Source organism: Crotalus tigris, unplaced genomic scaffold (assembly GCF_016545835.1).
Source record: "Crotalus tigris isolate CLP2741 ecotype Arizona unplaced genomic scaffold, ASM1654583v1 scf7180000017585.4430047, whole genome shotgun sequence".
Taxonomy (NCBI): Eukaryota; Metazoa; Chordata; class Lepidosauria; order Squamata; family Viperidae; genus Crotalus; species Crotalus tigris.
Genome location: NW_024096493.1, coordinates 3350298 through 3374639, shown reverse-complemented (window position 1 = coordinate 3374639; position 24342 = coordinate 3350298).

Here is a 24342-nt window from a genome sequence, read left to right as displayed (position 1 = left end):
ATAAGGAGCCTTTGCCTTTCTCTCTTTCCTCCAAAAATCTTCCATGTTTTAAGAACTGCTACAAATGATTGCAGCCCTTCAAAGATTTAAGGGAGGATTTCAGACCCAACTTTTTTTTAAAAGACTCAGTCAGACTCTGCTCCACCCATGTTTTATATTCTGTGGCAAGCACTGGATGTATTAATAAGGTCTGAAGGGAAGGAAGAGGGTATGCAATTTAGGAGGTTCCCATCATATGAAATTTGATGCATTACCAATATGATAGAGGAGTCAACGACGAAGAGCGCCAAATCTGTTCTGTTTGCAAAATTTGAAACTGCCTTTGAAGAAAGGTTGCATGGATAGGAGCAGGTATCAAATGTGCTAAACCAGTCATTCTCAACCTGTGGGTCGGGACCCCATTTGGGGTCGAACAACCATTTCACGGGGGTCGCCAAACAACGCAGTCCGCCATTTTTCCCCCTTTTCTTTAGCTGTGCTACTCCCTTTTACTCTATTGGCTTTTGAAAGCCAATAGAATAAACTCTCTTGAATAGAGTCTAATTCTATTGGCTTTCAAAAGCCAATAGGAATTGTCCAGGTTGTCTCTGCCCTGCTGAGCCTGCCAAAAGTCCCATTCTGCAAACGGTGCTGCGCCAGTTGAGTAGTCCTCGACTTACGACTGGTTGAGTAGCCCTCGACTTACGACCAGTTGGGAGTCGCAGCATTAAAAAGGTTGAGAACCACTGTGCTAAACTATCCATCATGGAGATTACTAGAAAATGGGACTAGTTTGCTGAAAAACAAAATGCACCCATTTTGGATTAGATGTCAAGTTGTTCTTTGTGCAGCTTCTGAATGCAAAACGGCTTGGTTTGGTTTGGATTGAAGTCTAAGGCGGGGGTCCCCAACCCCTGGTCCGTGGACCGGTACCGGACCATGACATGCCAACAACTGATCCGCACAAACAAGCAAAGCCCTATTTGCGGGATGCAGGCAGAACACAAAACCACACCCCCTCTGGTCTTCAGAAAAACCTCTCTCCATGTAACCAGTCCCTGGTGCCCAAAAAGTTGGGGACCTCTGATCTAAGGCAGTCATTTGGGTGGTTCTAGTGTAGGGATGTCGAACCTTGGTAACTTTAAGATCTGTGCACTTTAACTCCCAGAGTTCCCCAGCCAACCTTGTGAAGACAGTGAAGAAGGTTGAAGACCACAGGTCTTAAAGTTGCCAAGGTTGGAAATCCCTGTTCTAGTGCCTAGTTCCTATGGCATTATAGCAGTGCTATAGCATTGGAAATATACTATGTCACACCATACTCTTCCAGCTTTATATACTATAAAGTAGTAGTCTATTTTTCTATATTACTAGTTAAGCAAAATATAAATAAAAAGGAAGGTGATGTTGTTGCAAGCTATTCTCGAAGCTTTAGCCAACAGAAATCTGATTCCTCTAGAAAAGATTGCAAATTTCCACAAAGGCATTCAGAGCCTTTTCTGCAGTCCTGAGTGCAGATAACACTATGGGCTCTTATGCATCATTCTTTCCTGGTTACAGTTTTATCCAGTGGTGGGATTCAAATACCTGAACAACTGGTTCTATTATGTGATGCAGGCCTGAGCCTCCGATGCCTAGAACGGACTTCCGGAAGTAGCATAATGCACTTCTGGTGGGCCGTTCTAGGCCTGGGAGGTCTCCTCCAAACCTCCGATGCCTAGAACAGACTTCCAAAAGTGGCATCAATGCACTTCCGGTTTAATGAAGAGAAGGATGAGGGGGGACATGATAGCAGTGTTCCAATATCTCAGGGACTGCCTCAAAGAAGAGGGAGTCAAGCTATTCTCCAAAGCGCCTGAAGGCAGGACAAGAAGCAACGGATGGAAACTAATCAAGGAGAGAAGCAACCTAGAACTAAGGAGAAACTTCCTGACAGTCAGAACAATTAACCAGTGGAACAACCTACCTCCAGAAGCGGTGAATGCTCCAACACTGGAGGTTTTTAAGAAGAGACTGGACAGCCATTTGTCTGAAATGGTATAGGGTTTCCTGCCTGAGCAGGGGGTTGGACTAGAACAGTGTTTCTCAACCTTGACAATTTTAAGGCATGTGGACTTCAACTCCAAGAATTCCACAGCCAGCAATGCTGGCTGTGGAATTCTGGGAGTTGAAGTCCACATGCCTTAAAATTGTCAAGGTTGAGAAACACTGGACTAGAAGACCTCAATGGTCCCTTCCAACTCTATTATTATTATTATTATTATTATTATTATTATTATTATTATTATTATTATTACTACTATTATTATTATTATGGAAATGGTATCCATGCACTTCCGGTGGGCCATTTTAGGCCTGGGAGGCCTCCGAGGCCTAGACTGGACTTCCAGAAACCAGCCGGTTCTCTGAAGTCAGGTAAATTTAGCTACTGGTTCTCTCGCCACTGGTTGTATCCAACCTACAATAGGGGAAGGAGGAAATGGAAAAAGGAGGATTTCTTCTGAAGTGGGGATCATGGATCCTGAATTTGACGCAGGGGTAAAAATCCCCTTCCTTGGATTTTTTAAAAAAACAGATGAATAGTGTGAAAAAAGAAATTGACCTATCAGAATAATTCCAGCTACTTTTGTTCTTTCCATACAAGTTTAGTGGTGCTATTTTTTTTAGGACCTAGGTTTCTTTTTCTACATGCATGCTTTTATTATTGAAGTTTTGATGCAACTTTAGATCTGTAGCTGCTACATATTTGCAGAGTAATGAAGTTTTGGTTGCCAAAACTTCATTACTCAAACAGGGAAAACTCAAAAGATCTTAGCATTTCACTCATGGTTCTTGAAGGCAAGAGGGAAAATGTGCAACAATTATAGAGGGAGAAGTATCTTCAAAATACTAGCTTTGGGAAGATTTGGTGTACGACTCTTTACTTTAATCCTTTGCTCTTCTTTCTTTAAATAGGTGCATTTATTTATTGCTGCAGGGAGAAATCGTTTCTGATTGCAGAAACAGAATCTAGTGAGTTATAAGGCAGGAAATGGTTACCTATTTTTCCACTTAAAGGAGAACACTTTAAATAAACAATTAAATTATGATTGAATTTGCATTTATATATAAGAAATTAAGCATGCCTATCAGAATTCAGCCATGGAGCAAGATAGAACAACAGTGAGAAAGCTGTGCGTTCTAATTCTCTCTTTTTGATTTAAAAAACTAATTTTGCTTAATAATCAATAACTCAGGGATTTCAGTGGATTTGATGACAAACATCATAGTGTTAATTATAGTCTTTGTCCTTTGGACTATCATCTTACTGAAACAGAAAGGAATGCAAAACCTGATTGAAAAATGACCTGTCTGCTCAAAAACTACAGGGATACATAGGATTGGGTGAACAAGTTCTGTTTGGAAAATGGGCCACAATTTCCATCCACTCCCATAAAATTGCTTCTAGCAATCTTGATCTACAATTCTCCTTCATAACAAAAAATATTAAGCAAGAGTAACAACAGCAATGGAGTCATTGACTGAGATGGGCGGCTATAGAAATTGAATAAGTAAATAAATATAAATAAAAACTAACAGTGCAACAGTGTTTCTTCTCAATATGGTAATCTGATCTTATAAACTTGAAACAGCAAAATAAGATAAAATGTGATTTTGATGACAAATTCATCTTTCCTTTCTCTTAAACCAGGGCTGTCTCTCCCAATTAGTTTGTGATGTTTACTTCACCTCTGAATAACTGCTAATTCCATTCTTTTTCTAATGAAAAATTATTCCTTCAGTAAACCACTTGGTCCTCCCCACAACAAGGAACATAACATGTACTCACAATTTTTCTTCTTTTTAAATGCAATTTTTTTTCTTATATGCCGTTTTGTTTATTTTATGCAGCTTAGTTACCACTTTTGAATAATTCGATTTTCTCCCAAATAATATGTTATGAACATAACTTCCTTCTCCTATTTTCCCCACAACAAACCTATGGGCTGAGCTGAGAGAGAAGGGCTGGCCCAAATCATCCAGCTGGCTTTCATGGCTAAAGTGGGACTAGAATTCACGGTCTCCTGCTTACCAATGCCTTAACCACTAGACCAAACTAGTTTTATATATATTATATATAATATATTATTATAGCTCTGTTATTATGGTCAGTTCTCAATAAAAGTAGTTTCTGGTCTATCTAGTGGGGCTGACAAAAGCCTACTAATTTCCAAGTATTTTTTAAAAAAAAATCATGAGAAACAGTTATTCAATTAGAATCAGAATAAGAATAGAACTAGAAGGGACCTTGGAGGTCTTCTAGTCCAGCCCCCTGCGCAAGCAGGAGTCCCTATATCATTTCAGACAAGTGGCTGTCCAGTCTTTTCTTAAAAACCTCCAATGATGAAGCACCCACAACTTCTGAAGGCAAAGTTGTTCCACTGGTTAATTGTCCTCACTGTTAGAAAGTTTCTCCTTAATTCTTTAATTGCTTCTCTCCTTGATTAGTTTCCATCCATTGTTTCCTGCCCTCAACTGCTTTGGAAAATAAATTGACCCCCTCTTCTTTGTGGTACCCCCTCAAATATTGAAATACTACTATTATGTCCCCCCCCCCAGTCCTTCTCTTCTCTAGACTGGCCATTCCCAAACATTATTACTATTCACCAATAAGCATCAATGTTATTCAGTTCAATTAAACTTCCACTATACATCCAAATACAGCACGGTGCTTTTGTACAGAGCATCCCTCTTGAACTTCAGACAGAAAATATCTCAGGAGAGGAGCTACCCATGAAATCCAGATCAATCATTTAGAGTTTGATAGACTTGTATGTTTCATATTCAAATTAGCCTGATACATTCTTGATGGAGACACTCACTGGAGCTTTCTCAAAGATCGGCTCTTTTAAATAAAGCGGAAAACAAAGCTTGTCAGTAAACCTATCTTGAAGGATACATATTTTTTGCACAAAAATTTCATAAGGTTTCAATTGCAGTGAAGTAAAAAAAGAAAGGATCCTCTGTGAAATCTCTTAGGAAGCCCTGATTCGACATTTTGCTTTGGCTCTTTCCATTGCTTTGAGTAAATCTGATGCTATAAGCATAACCAACTCTCTGAGGACCTCTTAAATAATTTAAAGATGCTGAGCTTCATATTCTGTAGCTGAAAGATGCTGACATTATTTTAAATTAGGTTTTTAGACATAAAATGTATTGAAGTGCATTTTGGGGAGATGAAGTTTTGCTACCTGTGCTTTTTTTCCCTGAGAGTACAGTTGGATTTTTTTAAAAAAGCAGCCTGATAATAATAATTACTATTATTTTAAATATTATTGCCACTTTTTATTTATTAAAGGACAGTTTATACTCTGCTGAAGAGCAACGGATAAATAGTCGTTTCATACCTTAGAAATACTTTAAACTTTCTCCTTTTATTAATCGGGATTTTGTAGCTAAAGATCCAAAGTGTTCTCTTTGGAAAAGTAGTGATTTTTATATTTTAACAAAATAACATTAAAAAAGTGCTCTTCCTTCAAAGGCATGTTCATGTATTTTTCATGCAGTAGAAAGCAGTAGGTGTGGGCTCACTAAGACAATTAAAGCATATTATAAATGATCTTGAGTTATAATGGTGAAACTGGGTGCCATACTTGAAAACTGCCCAAAGTTCTTTGGCCTCTGACTACATTTATTAAAAAAACTTTTCTCCAACCACCCCATCCCAATCACCAAAGATGACAAACAGAACCATGATCGATGGTGCATTTTTGCACTTTTTTTTATGCTGAAGACCCAAGAGTGGGCAAAGAAGGATTCCCAAGTGGAAAACTGACCTCAGCGGACAGCAATCAGCTTGGGCAATCGGTGCTGTCTGAGTTTAATTTAACTTGGTTTGTTTGTTTAATTCCTCCAAAGCCAATTTCTCCTGCAGATGAAGTTATTGCTAGATTTGTCTCAAGTAGCGAGTGGGATGAAAAATTGTACCACACGAGCTCCCGGATAGATTCACACAAATTTAAGACATTGCAGTAAGTGTATGTCTTTTGTAGTGTATATCTCAGGAAAAGTTGAATAACCCAAAATTATAAAAGGGTAACTGAACCAAAAAACAAAAAAAGTAGTCCTAAGTTGCTGATGGCTAAAGAGAGGTTTCAGCCTTGCACTTTCTCTAAACCCCCTATTTTTAACATTATGATTCTATCGCAAAAACCTTTTTCTTTAGCACAGCTCTGTGACTGGTTTGTAAGAGGTGTGTTGGTGTGTCTTTCTCCACATATATCACTTGAACTTTTACATCCTGATTACTTGTTTTGTGATGCTAGGCAACACTCAGCGATGTAGTCTGGTTATACTAAGCCCTTCCAAATGTACTTTTAATTTAAGACTTTTCTGATGGCTTTTGTTATCAACATTGTCACTACAATGAGTACTTGGGCTGGCGGTTTTATGGAAGCACTTCAGCATGCATCAAGCCTTCTAACGGCTTTTTTGCTTTTTGTTTGTTGGTTTTGTCTTCAGTCATACAAGAGATGGGTTATTAGTTTCATTTCCTAGCGTAAAAGACAATGATTTCAGCCAGTCTGAATAAGCATGCATAAGCAGTGTCAAATCCTTCCTCCTTCTTCTTTTGTACTAGTGGAATGTGGGTTGGATTTATGAGGTACTCTTTGAGAGTGTATCTAAGTAACAGTCTTGTTTGAAAAATAAAACTTCTGATTTTAGCATGAAAGAGCATAGAAATTCCTACTCCCATGCTCCATTATGGACTGAGATGGCAACACTTGTTCTCTGTAACTTTTCCTTTGTGATATGTCCCACGTCTTCATTTGGAAAGGATCCCTTGAGGCAAGGATCTCTCCATCCATCTTCTTTTTCAGTGGTTTTCTGTAGATTAGATCCATAATCACATCCTGGAAGAGGCAAATGTTTCAGCTTCTTCAAAGCTGCATCATCCAACAATGTTCATTGGTCGTGTTTTTTCTTTCTCTTTCCATAAACTTCATAGTTCCTCACTTTTGGAAAGCTATTGTTTCCCAAAGAGTTTCACAGATGTATAAGAAGATCATGCCTATCTGAGAAGATCATATCTGTGCTTAGTTATGGAACAATAAAGCTCACTACAGGACCGGATTAAGCTGTCAACTTTCAAATGATTCTGGCTGCAGCCATCTTCGTTTTCAGTTGCCATAGCAATGAGAGGGGGAAGATGTATTGTTCTAGTTTAGTCATAACAATAATTTTCCTGTGAGAGCCAAGGTCAAGCTACCTAAGTTTTGGTGGGCTGGAGCTTCCGTTAGAAAGCCCGCCAAAGTTTTTAATTGGGATTGTGATTTATGACATATTACAGGGGTGGGACGTTCAGCTTGTAACTTTGTAAGTTACTGGGGGGGGGGGACTTTCAGTCTTGGTTTCACCTTTGTTCGTGCCGATACTATGTAGCCATTAAATGTGTTCTTTGAGGAAAGCAATTGCCTCAGATTTCTTATTTCTACTGATCTCATCTATTGGAGCTATGACATAAACAGTTTGATCGGCCAGTAAAAGGCCAGGAATGGACCCACATCCAGTCCCAAATTAATATTGCCTACTGATTCTCTGAAGCAACTTTAAGAATAGTAGACTTCAACTGCCAGAGTCCACAATTCCACAAGTCTTAAAGTTGCCAAGTTTGGAGACCCCCTGCTCCAAAGTAGAGCTGATAAACTACGTATTCAAAATAAATACATTCACCCACAGAACCTAATCTAAAATTTATAATGCTCTCTAGAAGAAACAAACAATTCTCTCTATAGTAAAATCCTGCTTAGAAGAACATTAAAAATAATAATCTTTTTAAAATTATTTTAGATCATTTCCCTGACATATTATCTTTGGGATGATCATATTCTATTTTAATTGCATTTCCTAGTTTTAATTTTTCTTTTAAAAGTAAAGAAGTAAATGAATTTGTTTGTTTTTATACAGATGGGATATAAAGTTAAATCCATCAATTTGGCAAAGAGCTTTTAGAATACGGAGGATATAAAAAGTCTAGATATCCTTTTTAAAATGACTGGTTTTTGAGATGTAAAGAAAAAAACCAGACCAAGATAAATGACTTCATATTTTTTTCCCACCTCCAGTATAACATAGAGGTTGTACAATTCAATTGAAAAGCAAACTGGGGTGAATAGAAATAAAAATAAACAATGTACAATAAAATGATTGCATAAGTTTGTACACCCTCTTATATATAGGGATCTAGTTGTGTTCAGAATTAACTAATCATATTCAAACTAATGTTAAATACAGGTAGTCCTCAACTTACAACCTCAATTGAGCCCAAATATTTCTGTTGTTAAGCAAAACATTGATTAAGTGAGTTTTGTTCCATTTTATGATCTTTCTTGCTCCAATTGTTAAGTGAATCATTGCAGTTGTTAGTAATACAGTTGTTAAGTGAATCTGATTTTCCCATTGACTTTGCTTGTCAGCAGATCGCAAAAGGTGATCACATAACCTGGGTACACTGCAACTGTCATAAATATGAGCCAGTTGCCAGGTGTCTGAATTTTGACCACGTGACCATGAGGATGCTGCAATCATCTTAAGTGTGAGAAACAGTCATTGTAACTTCAAACGGCCACTAATTGAACTGTTGTAAGTTGAGGACTAACTGTAATAGTCAGTATATATCTGCTATCAATTAAAGTGAGTCTGATCAAGCCCATATAAAGTTCAGCTGTTGTAGTAGGACTTTTCCGAGGGCAGGACAAGAAGCAACGGATGGAAACTAATCAAGGAGAGAAGCAACCTGGAACTGAGGAGAAACTTCCTGACAGTTAGAACAATTAACCAGTGGAACAACCTGCCTCCAGAAGCGGTGAATGCTCCAACACTGGAAGTTTTTAAGAAGAGACTGGACAGCCATTTTTCTGAAATGGTATAGGATTTCCTGCCTGAGCAGGGATTGGACTAGATGACCTCCAAGGTCCCTTCCAACTTTATTATTATTATTATTATTAGTAGTAGTAGTAGTAGTATTAATATTATTATTAGTATTATTATTATTAGTATTACTACTATTATTATTATTACTTAGTTGCTTATTATAGCAAAAGACATGATCTGCAAAGAACTTACCAAACATCAAAGGGATCTTTGGAAGGTGGAAGGTGTCAGTCAGGAAAAGACTACAAAAAAAATTGTCAAGACATGGAACACAGTGAAGACAGTCATCAACAAATGGAGAAAAAAATGGTACAACAGTGACTTTATCACAAATTGGATGTTCTTCCAAAATTGATGAAAAAAAAAAAAGAAAAAGAAAACTGGTCCTAGAGGCCACCCAGAGCCCTACAGCACACTAAAGGAGCTGCAGGAATTGGTTGTGGTACTGGTCGTGTACTACAGCAAGTGTCAACAATCTCCTGTATTCTTCATATGTATGGGCTATGAGGTGGGGTAGCAAGACAGAGGTTTTTCTTACAAATTAAAACCTCCAAGACTAGCTATATTTTATTAAAACCTACATCACGTCTGAGAAAAACGGGTGGGAAAATATGATATGGTCTGATGAGACCAATGCTGAACTTTTGGGCCATAATTCCAGAAAGTATGCAACACTGCACATCACCAAAAATACACCATACCCACAGTGACACATAGTGGATGTAGTATAATCCTTTGGGCTGCATTTTTTCAGCTGGAACTGGGATTTTAGTCAAGATGGAAGGAATTATGAGCACTTTCAGATATCAGTCAATTTTGGCACCCAATCTTCAGGCCTTTGCTAGCTAAAATTCTGAAGGTGAAAAGGAATTCCATTTTTCAATACAATACAATGGTCCAGAGCATGCCTCCAAAATCAACAAAAGAATGATTTCACCAGAAGATCAAAGTTTTGAAATGACCCAACTTTGCTTGTGTTATCAGTTCTGATTCACACAGATGTTATACAAGTCAAGGTTCCTAATTCTAACCGTATCAGCATAGTGTAACTCCCTAGTTACAAGATTGGTGTTGAGAACAAGACAAAAACCAGAAGTTCAAGCCAGTTTGAGAAGTAATACAAACTGGAGCCATTATCACATCTGCAAATAACGATTAATATAGTTGGTTAAACAAGAGTTATTTACTTCCTGTCAAGCCTTCATGTTCTCCATGAGAATGAGACCAATTTGGCTTGATCTTTTATTTGTTTTCATGAAAATCTTAGAGGTAAATAAGTGAAATTATCCATTGCTAGGTATAACTTGCTGGTGTCCCTGAAACTGGGCTTTCTCTTTTCCATTTTTCCCCCCTTCTTCCCTCTCAAGCATTTTTGTCATGGTTTGAGATGACATAATTGCTGCTCTTGTGCCATTCAAAGGCTTTCATTTTGTGAAAGCAAAATCCTTCAGTTGGGAGGGGATATTCTCTTGTTTTGGTTTAAGAGCAAAAGTGTGAATTGCTGAGATAATCCACAGCAGTGCTAAGATTTGAAGGCACAGTGGTGTGGACAGAGGAACTTCAGATTCTGTCTTTAAAAATGTTCCAGTTAGAAGCACCATCCTATGCTTTATGCTTTTCTTCTTCCCGGTTATTTTTTCTTTTTTTAAAAGTTTGTTCTTTTGTCTTTAAAGATTTAGTTTTCATTAATGGAATGTTTCATGCGTTGATATCCTCTTGATGTTCTCGGAGAGAATTTCAATGACTGATACACTACAATCATGCAAATTTCCCGCTTTTCATATTCATAAACCCTACACCTAACATAACCAACTTCACAGCCTCAATAACACACCTCAAGGGGGTACAGCTGAAAAAGAGGCAAAGTCAGCAACTAACTTTACATGATTTTTAAAAAAAAAAGGAAAGGAAAGAAGTTTCAAAAAATTGAAGAGTGCAAATTATTTCTGCTAAGGGCAAAAACAAAGTTTTTACGAATCTTCTCAGCCACTGACAGAAACAAACCCTTAGATGTTCTTTTCCTTTTGGAAGGAAAAAGAACAGCTTGGTCAAGCCTTTGAAATAGATGCCAGCTCCACAGGAGTAGCAGAATATAAGTTTGGAGATATATAGATATAATTTTTTCACAGACTCTCCCACCCCACCTTATCACCCTGTTTGCTACTATACACGACATCTTATTCATTTAGGACCCCTAATTATAGCCTCTGAGCTATCATTCTATTCCATTTAAACAATAAACATAATACAAATTCATTGTGATTTTTTTTATAACATGAGTACAGTTTAAAATAAGGATTTTATTGAAGCCATGGTGATTTACGAGGGAAATGTACAGCTCAGCTTAAAACAGAATTTAGATATTGAATCGTCATCTTTAGAAACCAACAGAGAAATTGTCTTTCTGGAGAGACAAATTCTGTTTTCACTGAGATGGAAAACTTCTCTCTGAGATGTACCATGTTAGATAGCAATTTACCTAAATGATATTTCTTCACAAGAGCAGCATTCAATTATAATATGAAGAAAAAAATAATATGTCAGAGGAACAAGGAGAGCTGGATTCTAATCCTTCCTTAGGCACAAATGCCATCTAAGTGACCTTGAACCAGTCATATTCTCTCCTTATCAGCATCAGACTCAGAAGGAAGCTGGCCAATAAATGAAACGTTTCATCATATTATGCACCAAAAGCTTCATCATATGAACTAGGTAAGCACAATGAAAAGCAAGTGGACCCACAATCAAGCAAGACAAAAGCTACGGAAACACAAAATTATTGCACTGAATTTATGAAAGCTATGTAGCCTCAGTGCATTATAAAAATAAATAATTGAAATAGCTGTTATTTTAAGTTATCATTGAAACATATATTTTAAATAAAGTGAACTTCTTACTAAAAATGGGGAAATGAGTAGAGAAATGTAAAGTGCCGGTATGTTGCAATTCCAAGAATACATTGGACATTGGACTATGGATTTAATGAAGTCTGTTTCTGAATAAATAGTCCTAAGATTGAAAGAATTTTTAAACAAACCCATTTTTGATCAAAATAATATATCCTTTTAAATTAGAGTTAGGAAAGAAAGCTAATGAGGTATTTTCTAAGGGTAATGGAGTAACGTAATGAAATTCTCTTGTCTACATGATAACATAAATTTAGTCTTAAATTATCTTTATAATATAAATGAGATATATGTATTATGTGGCCTTTTTAAACTAGCACTTACCAGTTTGGTTGGACAAATAGCTAAGGATCATGGGAGTCGAAGTTCAATGGAGGGCACTAATTTTGAGAAGGTTTCTTGATATCCTCTGAACTGTTTCATTTATACCATGGAGATGTATCTTTTCTCTCAGCATAATACTTACATTGGCCTGATATATAACATTAAATGATGAGACTCTTATTTTTAGAAAATCCATTAACTTCACAACAGAGCAGAACAATATCTTCAAAGCTTTCTGCAGTTTTTTTTTCAAAAAAACAAAATCAAAGGTATAGAGTGACAAATTTGCTGGAGATCAAATGCAATTCAGTTGCATAGAAAGGTTGCGGGTAGAATTTTATTAAGACGCACATTAAAAAGTCAAGAACTAGAAAACAGATTCAGATAAAGTGTTTTTTCACAAAAGCAGAATGCTAGAAGGTGGCATGTCAGATGCAGAAAAAATTGGAGCAAAACAAGTAGAAAGAGGGGCTGGAGACCATATTTTAAATAGAAGTCAAGAAAAAAAGAACCAGCCTCCTTTTATTTAAAAAAAAATATTTTTTCTAATGTATGTTTTGATTGTTTTTAATATCAGTTGTGTGTGTTGACTATTTCTCTCCCATTGATTACAATTGAGATGCCCATTCAAGATCTATCTATTTTTGATCCAAGTCAAAAAAAGGGAGCTTGGAACGGAGCATTTCCATGTTGATTCACGACATTTTAATCACTGTGCAATTTGGACACTGATAGATCTGAAGGAATTCTTATTTAATATTGTTGACAACAGTGACAAAAAATACCCCTGTTATTTTCTCTGGTGTGGTATTTCTTCACCAGTCACATATGTTGTGCAGCAAATTCATCATGTCTTCTATTCTCATCATTCAGTTTGAAATCCCTAAATAGATAGACAGAAAGTAGATGGCAATCTATGGCTTTAAACCACCTAAGCATAGTAAATCCAAACATTCTCATTGAAACACACCCCAAATACACTGGGAGGAAGATGAGGATGGATTGGGTTTTTGTTTTGAGGATTGGGTTTTTGTTTTTTGGCATGGTCGATGAGTTTGATTCTAGAACTGATTACAAAGCCCTCTGAGATCTCAATTTTTTAGTTCTTTAGATATATCAACTTGACCAATCTTCAATCCTACTTCTGGCTACAAATGGAAAATTTTCAAGCTTGTTTGTTTGTGAAAAAGAAACAGACCTTGGAACCTAATATATGCATTCCTGATGTTTGTCGTTTTATATAAGGACTCACTGCAATGTACAATCAATATTCAGCTCTTCACAGCACAGCACTTTATTACTTGTCATTAATTGCAAAGGTGGCAGAACATTGTATGTAGACTAATGTAACAAGATTATCATTCATTACTTAGTAGACTATAGTCAATAAAATTATTACTAAATTCTTACTCAATGCTCATAGACAAAAACACACGATATAACTGAAGTCTAGCCATTTACTGATATTTCTATAATCAAAGTATCTCGGCTTGATGTGCTTTACAAGTCTACAGTTTATATTGTATTTGTTTCTAACCTGGAATTTTTATTTAATATCAGAGCACTGAATCAGCCAGACATTTTTTTTTAATTGCTAAAATGGGGATAACAACAGGAATCAGAAGATTATCATTTTTCCTCCTCCTAAAATGGCTACTAGTGAGGATATTTTTCTCTTCTGAATCTGAGATCTAATAAAGCTACATTGCAGCTCAGCTAATCATATCACATCATCTTTATTTCAAAACTCCAGAAGCTCCAGCCACATACGGTGCTGTTTAATTGAGATGTTAAATTGGGCAATGGTTATCTATGTTGGCAAATTAATCCATTATGAATTTACACATCCATCTCTCCCGCTTTTCACCATTGTTGCAAGGGATTTTATTAGCTGGTCTTAGCTATGCATGAAATAGAGATACAGAGAGAAGATTTCTGCTGGGTAGGGGGTGAAAAACTATGAGACTTTAAAAAACATATTAAGCTGATGAAAACTTGACATGTCTGGAAGAATCCTTGTATCTCAAAGGGAAGACACTAAACATTTTAAGGTGAGTGTATTTGAAAAACTCACTTGGATTACTGAATAAGTAAGGTCCTTGCCCTTCAGAATCGCTCCAATGAAGTTACTGTGAAAGATTAATCTTCTTATAGATTTTTAGAAAGATTTTTTTTAGGAAGCATCTACTAATATTAGTTCAAAATCATTCTGTTCTTAATACCAAATGACAAGCCACAATCCAAGGTAGCCTTCAAAGTGTGACTAAAGTTAAGAGAAACAACCAAGTTGAATTTATTTATTTATTTAGTGTAGGGCACATCATACATGGACTAGCAATATAAATTAGCATTTATCAAGTTGAAACTCTGGTATTTCTTTCTTATGCATGAGTTCCTCACTGCATCCAGGGCACCTGTGATGCTCTCCTCAGATCACAAATGACAGGGCTCCATCACACAGATTTATGGGAAGCGGCTTAAATCTCTTGGTAGGAGGACGATATCCATGGCTGTTTCCAAAATGAGCTGAAATTACACCAGCTTTTTCTATAGCTGACTAGAACTACACAGTAATATTTTACAAGCTCGCACTTTCATGACTGTGGGGTTGCCATTGATAATGTCCTTCTGTGTTCTTGATAGATAGCTTTGCAGGAAGCACCAGAGATTTAATTAGTGCTATGCTGAAAATTCCCTCTACATTTTTAAAACCATTGTCATTCAGCCAGATGGGGGAGAAATAGCTTTTGATTTCACACACACCCCCCCCCCTTAGATAATATTTCAGTGAAATTCTCATGACTGGAATATGAGATTCCTCTACCCATCTTATTTACAAGGTGGCCAGAGTTTGTGTCACAGTTTTGACTGTCATTGTATAAGACTATGAAGAGAGTCTGCATCTTTTCCTGTTATGCTTCCATTTAATCCCAAAGACAGACAACAGGACACTTTTCTATGGGCCTTTTCAGTGAGCCAGTAGAATGATAAAGATATGGGTAATTGAACACTGCAACAGCAATACTTTCTACCACCCTTCAATAATAACGAAGTGCAAGACTTCCACCCCAGCAAATTGTAAAGAATTTAAATGAATTTGGAAAAATAAAAGCTTTGGGAAAACTGGATGGCAAATTTCAACAGAGTATTGAATAAAACATACCATTAAATTATAATGATGGACCTGACTTAAAAGTTAAATCTAAAACCAACAGCACACTAGTGTGTGTGTGTTTATCAGATTCTTCCTTATTACGGGAGTAATCTGCAGTCTTTAAAGGCAAGTGAGAATGACCTTGGGAGATAAGAGGAAGAGCCACAGCTTGGACAACTGGTGTATCTCAGCCTACAAAGAGAGGGAGGATGTGGAAAACATTTCAGAAGGGACACCCTTAGTTTTCCAGAGAGTAAAAAGAAAGGAGAGAAATACATCCAGCCTTGCAAGATTCTTTTAGTATACAGTAAGTTTAAAGATAGCAGAGGTACTCCTGGTTGTGTTCTTGTCTATACTTCCTCACACCAGGAATTAACACAATCATACTGTGTAATAATTTGCAAACATAGGTTCCAGCAACCAGTACTAGTGAAGGGGGAAAATATGGGACATTTGCAGCAGCATCTTGTCTACCAGCTTCAAAGTCATTTTTATTTATGTACTATTTGTTTATCATTGTTTATTCAGAATCTGTAAGCTTGCCTAGGAACCACACATTATCTGATTTAAAATCCCAATAGTCTCAGGGAAGAGTGCTTATTTAATAAGTATCCTCCTCCCCCTTCACGTTATGAAAGTTTCCTAAGGGTCAGAATCGAGTTGTCCTCTAGACAGAAAAATGGCTGATAAGCACCAATTATTTTATTGTTATCTATTTTATTTTAGTCAAACATTTTACGTGATTGCTCAACCAAAACAATTGCCACTTTGAGCAGTGAACAAAAATACATGACAAAACAAGTAATAGACAAAAAATAACCAACCAGATTGATTCTATCAACAGTCTGGAGCAGTGTTTGCCAACCTCAGCAACTTAAAGATGTGATGACTTCAACTCCCAGAATGTCCAAGGCTGCAAGGGGAATTGGCTGGGAAATTTTGGGGGTTGAAGTCCACACAGTCTGCCAAGTTTGAGAAACAATGGTGTGAAGCGAGAGGCAGGTTTGTCACACATGTGAAATTCTGCTTGTGCATAGTTGGATTACAACCTAATAGGCATATTATTCAACAGACGAATTGCTCTAAGATGAATATGGCACTATATCTACTTAAATCTTAAAGTAACAGATTCAGGCAACAGCTCCAGTGTTCCATGATCCCAGGAAAAGATATGGCTGCTTTAAGGGACTACATATCAATGCAATTTGATTCATAAATCCTCTGAAATATCTTTTTTGCTTTTGAATCCTAAGCCTATTATGTTTACCTTAAGGAAGGCAGAGGTTTTCCAAAACAATTTATCTTTAAAATGGGATAGATCTATTAGATTACTGTTTTTCAAAATGCAGTTTGGGGAATTCTGGGAATTGAAGTTCACATACCTTAAAGTTGCCACGGTTGAGAAGCACTATTAGATTAACTGAAAAGTAGATAGGTTTTCTCTGCTTTACCTTCCTTTAAGGGTTCTGTTTTAAATTCTAACATAACATAACCTAAAAGACAGAATAACGTTAACTATAAAAAACAGACTAGAAATAAAAATTAAAATAAGAAAGAAAATGGTAAAAAAACACCTGTCTGATCTTGATGAATATAAATCACTCAGACCTGATGGATTACATCCCAGAGTTCTGAAGGAGCTGGCAGTTGTTATCTGAGAACCATTGTACCATATCTTTCAAAAATCCTGGAGCATCGGGGAACTACCTGAGGACTGAAAAAGAGTTGATATGGTTCCCATCTTCAAAAAAGAAAAAAAAAAGTGCCCTGGAAGCTACAGACCAATCAGCCTAACATCAATACCTGGGAAGATACTGGAAAAGATAATAAAAAAACAGATCTGTAAATATCTGGAAACAAATAATGTTATAATTAGAAACCAGCACGGCCTTGTTCAGCACAGATCATGCCAAACAAATCTTATTTCATTTTTTGACAAAGCAACTAAATTAGTAGACCAGAAAAATGCTGTGGACATAGTATACTTAGATTTCAGTAAGGCATTTGAAAGAGCAGACCACAACCAATTTCTTGGTAAGGTAGAAAAATGTGGGATAGGCAGCATCACCACCAGATAGATTTATAACTGTCTGACAAACCATATTCAAGGAGCAGTCCTACATCTACATGACGGGAACTACATCTACATGAAGGGAAGTAAGCAGTGGGGTACCAAAAGGTTCTGTCTTAGGCCCAGTAGTCTTCAATATTTTCATAAATGTCTTAGGTGAGGGAATAGAAGAGGAACTCATCTAATTTGCAGATGACACTAAGCTGGCAGGAATAGCCAATACCCCAGAAGACAACCTCAGGATCCAAAAGGATCTTGGCAGACATGAGCAATGGACCCTATCCAACAAAATGAAATTTAATGTGGAAAAAAAAGCAAGGTTTTACACCTAGGCAGGAAAAAAAAATACAAGTACAGATTAGGCAAAATCTTGCTCAAATACAATAACTGTGAGAGGAACCTTGGAGGCTTATTGGACGATCACTTAAACATGAGCCAGCAGTATGTGGCAGCCAAAAAAGCTAATACAGTTCTTGGTTGTTATAAACAGAGGCATAGAATCAAAATCACATGAAATATTAGTACCGCTTTATAAATCCTTAGTAAAACCACACCTGGAATACTGCATCCAGTTTTGGTCACTACACTACAAAAAAGTTGTTGAGACTTTGGAAAAAGTGCAGAGAAGAGCAACTAAGATGGTTAAAGGCCTGGAGGTTACAACCTATGAAAAACATTTGCAAGATTTGGGTTTGACTAGTCTAGAAAGGACTAGGGGTGACATGATAGCAATATTCCAGTATTTGAAGGGCTGCCACAAAGAAGAGGGAATAAACTTATTTTTCAAAGCAGTTGAGGGCAGGATAAGAAATAATGGATGGAAACTGATCAAAGAGAAAAACAACCTGGAATTAAGGAGAAACTTCCTAACAGTGAGAACAATTATCCAGTGTAATAGTTTGCCTTCAGAAGTTGTGGATGCTTCATCACTGGAAGTTTTTAAGAGGAGACTGCACAGCCACTTGTCGCAAATTGTATAGAATCTCCTGCTTGAACTGGGGGTTGGACTAGATAGAAGATCTCCAAGGTCCCTTCCAGCTCTATACCAATATTAGACAGCTCCTCACATCACCCAGGCCCATTCTGCCCCTGCTATTCTCTATACATGAAACTACAATTACACTATTGGATTTGATCTCTAACACTCTAAAAACAGCAAAAAAAAAAAAAAAAACCCAACAACCGCATTGCATCTGTGAAGTGCTTTGAAAGGCTATGAAGCAGGCTGAAATCACCTAATTCTTTCCACTGCTTCAAAGTGCATGCTCATGATGGACTGATTATGCTGATTCTTGAGGGAATCAGCATTGTTTTGAAGCTTTGCGCAGTCCTATTAAGATACACCTTAGACTAAATTGTGTACCAAACTGCTCTATGAAAGTTCCTAACAAACAATGATAAATATTCTTTTTAGAGTTCTCATTAAAACCCTATGCAGACAGTACTATGGGGTGGATTTCTACTGATCTGCACATCTTTAATGTAGACATATTAAGACCAAAGGCTTCCAACTGGAATTTTAGAGATTGCCTAAATTTGTAGAGCTATAGCCAATAGAAAAGCCCCTTTTAAAACCAGCATCAGAACAATTGCATATAAAAGTAGAGGCTGATAATATAAAATTAACTTATATTAAGCTAATTTTCTATCTGGACACTGCAATAATATTTGGTATTCTAATTAATATTTTATTTTTTTTAGATCATTGTTAACTTTGTAAATTAAACTAACTATTATGTTGTTTGTGGGTATGCATGCATTTCTATTTTTTGTATTGTTACAACCGAGAGTGCCTTTATTGGATCTATATTGATTACTTTTTGCACTAGACTGTAAACTGTAGTTGTTGCCACATACAGTCTTTAATTTTTACACCTAGCATTCCATTTGCCTCTCTTATCTTTGACAATGGCAGAATGCACCACCCAGCCACTTAATTGCCACAATCAATATGAGACCAGGATAGAACTGTAATTAAAATTGTGTGGTCAATAAACAATGTGGATCTGTAACATTTTGGCCTGAATAACTGAGAAAAAAATATGTAATTAAAATGAGCTGTGTAGTCTTCATGGGAGATAGGCTAGCTAATTATAATGAGTGACTGTTTAACTTTAAAACTAGACAAATAATTTGTAATGAATATTTTCCCAGGTAGCAGGCCTTATCTGCTGATAACTTATCCCAATGAGAAACACAACTTCCAACTGTTCAAATAAATTTAAAGTGTGGTTGACAAATGTAATGGTTTCTATTCCCTATAGTTAAGTAGGATAGCAAGCCAAATTTTAAACAGGGGTTGAGAAGAGATAGGTGAAGATCTCCTGGATCTGCAGTAGATCAGCAAGGGTTTTCAATGTCAGTTATTTAATTATGCATATCCAGTGCTTTTTTTCTTAAAAAAAAAGGTGCTGGAACTCACACACATCATACAACCCCCCTTGCCTACTCTACAAGGTTCCATCCAAAAAAGGTGCCGGAATTCTGTTCTAGGCGTTCTATGAGAAAAAAAGCCCTGTGCATATCCTAATTTGACCTTAGCACTAGCCTCAATATCCCTAGTAAAATCAGAGAAGTTAATCCATTTTTTTTTGCTGCAACTCTGCTGGCTAGTAGCAATCTTGTATTAAAAACTATTTTATGTAATGACTCGCTTATACACACACACACACACACACACACACACACACATCCTATCATGTGGGGGATGGGATACACATGTGTACATATGTATGTATGTACGTATCCCATCCCCACATGATGAACGGTTTCAGGAACATGGGTATGTTAATCTAAGAAAGAGAAGGACTAGGGTCTAGGGATGGTTTCTTTGATTGTTTGAGGGGCTGCCGTAAAAAAGAGGTGCTCCAAAGCACTTGAGGGCAGGACAAGAAGTAACAGATGAAAACTTGTCAAAGAGAGAATCAACTTAGAACTAAGAAGAAATTTCCTGACAGAACAATTAATCAGTGGAACAGCTGGCCTCCAGAAGCTGTGGGTCCTCCTTCACTGTAGGTTTTTAAGAAGAGATTGGACATTTGTCTGGAATGGTATAGGGTGTTCTGCCTGAGCAGGGGGTTGGACTAGATGATCTCCAAGGTCCCTTCCAACTCTGTTATTCTGTATTCTGTAAATGCTTTGCACATCTAGGCATCATCTATTCAGCTACTAGTTTGCTTTCACCTGTAAGAAACAGCTCACCATTAATTTGAACTTTATTCCAGTTGGGAAACCTTAGAAACGTATTATGTTGTTGTTAATTGCGAAGTCATGTCCGACCCGTCGCGACCCCATGGACAATGTTCCTCCAGGTCTTCCTGTCCTCTACCATCTTCTGGAGTCCATTTAAATTCACACCTACTGCTTCAGTGACTCCATCCAGCCATCTCATTCTCTGTCGTCCCCTTCTTCTATTGCCCTCAATCTTTCCCAGCATTAGGCTCTTCTCCAGTGAATCCTTCCTTCTCATTAGGTGGCCAAAGTACTTGAGTTTCAACTTCAGGATCTGGCCTTCTAAAGAGCAGTCGGGGTTGATCTCTTCTAGGACTGACCGGTTTGAACGCCTTGCAGTCCAAGGGACTCGCAGGAGTCTTCTCCAGCACCATAGTTCAAAGGCCTCAATTCTTTGGCGCTCAGCCTTTCTTATGGTCCAACTTTCACAGCCATACATTGCAACTGGGAAAACCATGGCCTGGACTATACGCACTTTTGTTGGCAGGGTGATGTCTCTGCTTTTTAGAATGCTGTCTAGATTTGCCATAGCTTTCCTCCCCAGGAGCAAGCGTCTTTTAATTTCTTGGCTGCAGTCCCCATCTGAGGTGATCTTGGAGCCCAGAAAAATAAAATCTGTCACTACCTCCATTTCTTCCCCATCTATTTGCCAGGAATTGAGAGGGCCGGATGCCATGATTTTGGTTTTCTTAATGTTGAGTTTCAAGCCAACTTTTGCACTCTCCTTCTTCACCCGCATCAAGAGGCTCTTTAGTTCCTCTTCACTTTCTGCCATTAGAGTGGTATCATCTGCATATCTTAGGTTGTTGATATTTCTCCCGGCAATCTTAATTCCAACTTTTGATTCATCTAGCCCTGCCTTTCTCATGATGTGCTCTGCATATAAGTTAAATAGGCAGGGTGACAGTATACAGCCTTGCCGGACTCCTTTTCCAATTTTGAACCAATCAGTGGTTCCGTGTTCGGTTCTCACTGTTGCTTCTTGACCCGCATATAGGTTTCTCAAGAGACAAATGAGATGGTCTGGTACTCCCATCTCTTTAAGAACTTGCCACAATTTGTTGTGATCCACACAATCAAAGGCTTTTGCATAGTCAATGAAGCAGAAGTAGATGTTTTTCTGGAACTCCCTAGCTTTCTCCATGATCCAGCGTATGTTGGCAATTTGATCTCTAGTTCCTCTGCCTCTTCGAAATCCTGCCTGTACTTCTGGTAGTTCTCGATCCACATACTGCTGGAGTCTAGCTTGTAGGATTTTAAGCATAACTTTACTAGCATGTGAAATGAGTGCAATGGTGCGATAGTTTGAACATTCTTTGGCATTGCCTTTCTTTGGAATTGGAATGTAAACTGACCTTTTCCAATCCTGTGGCCACTGTTGAGTTTTCCAAATTTGCTGGCAAATTGAGTGTAGCACTTTTACTGCATCATCTTTTAAGATTTTGAATAGCTCAGCTGGAATACTGTCACCTCCACTAGCTTTGTTGTTGCTCAGATTTTCTAAGGCCCATTTCACTTCACATTCTAGGATGTCTGGTTCGAGGTCAGTGACCATCTCATTGTGGTTATCTGGGATGTTAAGCTCATTCTTGTATAGTTCTTCTGTGTAGTTTTGCCATCTCTTCTTAATCTCTTCTGCCTCTGTTAGGTCTCTGCCATTTTGGTCCTTTATCATGCCCATCTTTGCATGAAACGTTCCCTTCATATCTCCAATTTTCTTGAAGAGATCTCTGGTCCTCCCTATTCTGTTGTTTTCTTCTATTTCTTTGCACTGTTCATTTAAGAAGGTATTCTTATCTCTTCTAGCTATTCTCTGGAATTCTGTATTCAATTGGGTGTATCTTTCTCTTTCTCCTTTGCCTTTCGCTTCCCTTCTTTCCTCAGCTATTTGCAAAGCTTCCTCAGACAGCCATTTTGCTTTCTTGCATTTCTTTTTCTTTGGGATGGTTTTAGTTGCTACCTCTTGTACAATGTTGCGAACTTCCATCCATAGTTCTTCAGGCACTCTGTCTATCAGATCCAGTTCCTTAAATCTATTTGTCACCTCTACTGTATATTCATCAGGAATATGATTTAGTTCATACCTGAGTGGCCTAGTGCTTTTCCCTACTTTTATATATTATATTATGTATTATATATTATATATATATATATATATATATATATATAATATATATATTATATAATATATATATATATATTTTCTGAGGTTTTCGCGGGTATTTGTATATAGGTCTTTGGTTGTTCGGGTTTTCTCCCGCGTAAAATTGGAAGTGTCTTGGCAACGTTTCGACGAAGTCACATTCGTCATCTTCAGGCTGGTGTTTTTAGCTTCTTGCTTTGAGCAGCAATGTGTGGCTTTAGCTGTTTCTTCCTTTTAACTGCCAGTGAGGGTATGAACTGATTGGATGGGAGCTTGGCTGTGTTCTGATTGGGTGGAGGTGTGTTCTGAATGGTTAGGGGGTTGGCTGTGCTCTGATTCGCTGGGGGAGTGTTCTGTTTGGTTGTGTTCAGGTTAGTCTGAGTTGCAGAGGGGTTTAAGATACGTAGACGACACCTTCATAATCTGGCCACATGGGAAAGAAAAACTGGACAACTTCCTCACACACCTCAACAGCCTACACCCCAAAATACAGTTCACCATGGAAACAGAAGCTAACAACCAACTTCCCTTCCTGGATGTCTTAGTCTACAAGAAATCCAATGGCTCCCTAGGACACACCATCTACCAGAAGAAAACACACACAAACCGCTATCTGCACGCTCTCTCACACCACCACCCAGCACAGATCAACTCTGTAGCCAAGACACTCATCTCCAGAACAAAACGCTTAGCTGACGAACAACACCTAAAACCCGAACTACACACTCTCACCAATGTACTAACATCCAATGGATTCCATAGAAATAAGATTACAAACCTAATCCAAAAAGAAACCCCCACTAAAATCCAAGACAAAGAACAAGAAAACGGCAAAGCCCTCCTCCCATACATAAAAGGCACCACAGACAGAATCAGTAAGATCCTCCATAAACACAACATCAAAACAGCATTCTGCACAAACAGAAAAATATCCACCATCCTTAGAAACCCCAAAGATAAAATTGAATTAGAAAATCAAGGAGTATACGAAATCCCATGCACCACTTGTCCCACCACATACATCGGACAAACCAACAGAAGAATAAGTGCACGCATTGAAGAACATAAGAACTCAGTCAAAAAAGAGGAACCAACATCTTCCCTGGTCCAACACCTTAAAGCCACAGGACACGAAATTGACTTTAAAAATACCAGAACCATTGCCAAAAGTGAACATTTTAATAACAGAATAATCAGAGAAGCCATCGAGATAGAAAAACGCCCACACAGCATGAACAAGCGAGATGATACCTCCCGCCTACCAGCCATTTGGAAACCTGCCCTTATTGACAAACGACTCCCTAACCCCAAAATCTTAAACCCCTCTGCAACTCAGACTAACCTGAGCACAACCAAACAGAACACTCCCCCAGCCAATCAGAGCACAGCCAACCCCCTAACCATTCAGAACACACCTCCACCCAATCAGAACACAGCCAAGCTCCCATCCAATCAGTTCATACCCTCACTGGCAGTTAAAAGGAAGAAACAGCTAAAACCACACATTGCTGCTCAAAGCAAGAAGCTAAAAACACCAGCCTGAAGATGACGAATGTGACTTCGTCGAAACGTTGCCAAGACACTTCCAATTTTACGCGGGAGAAAACCCGAACAACCAAAGACC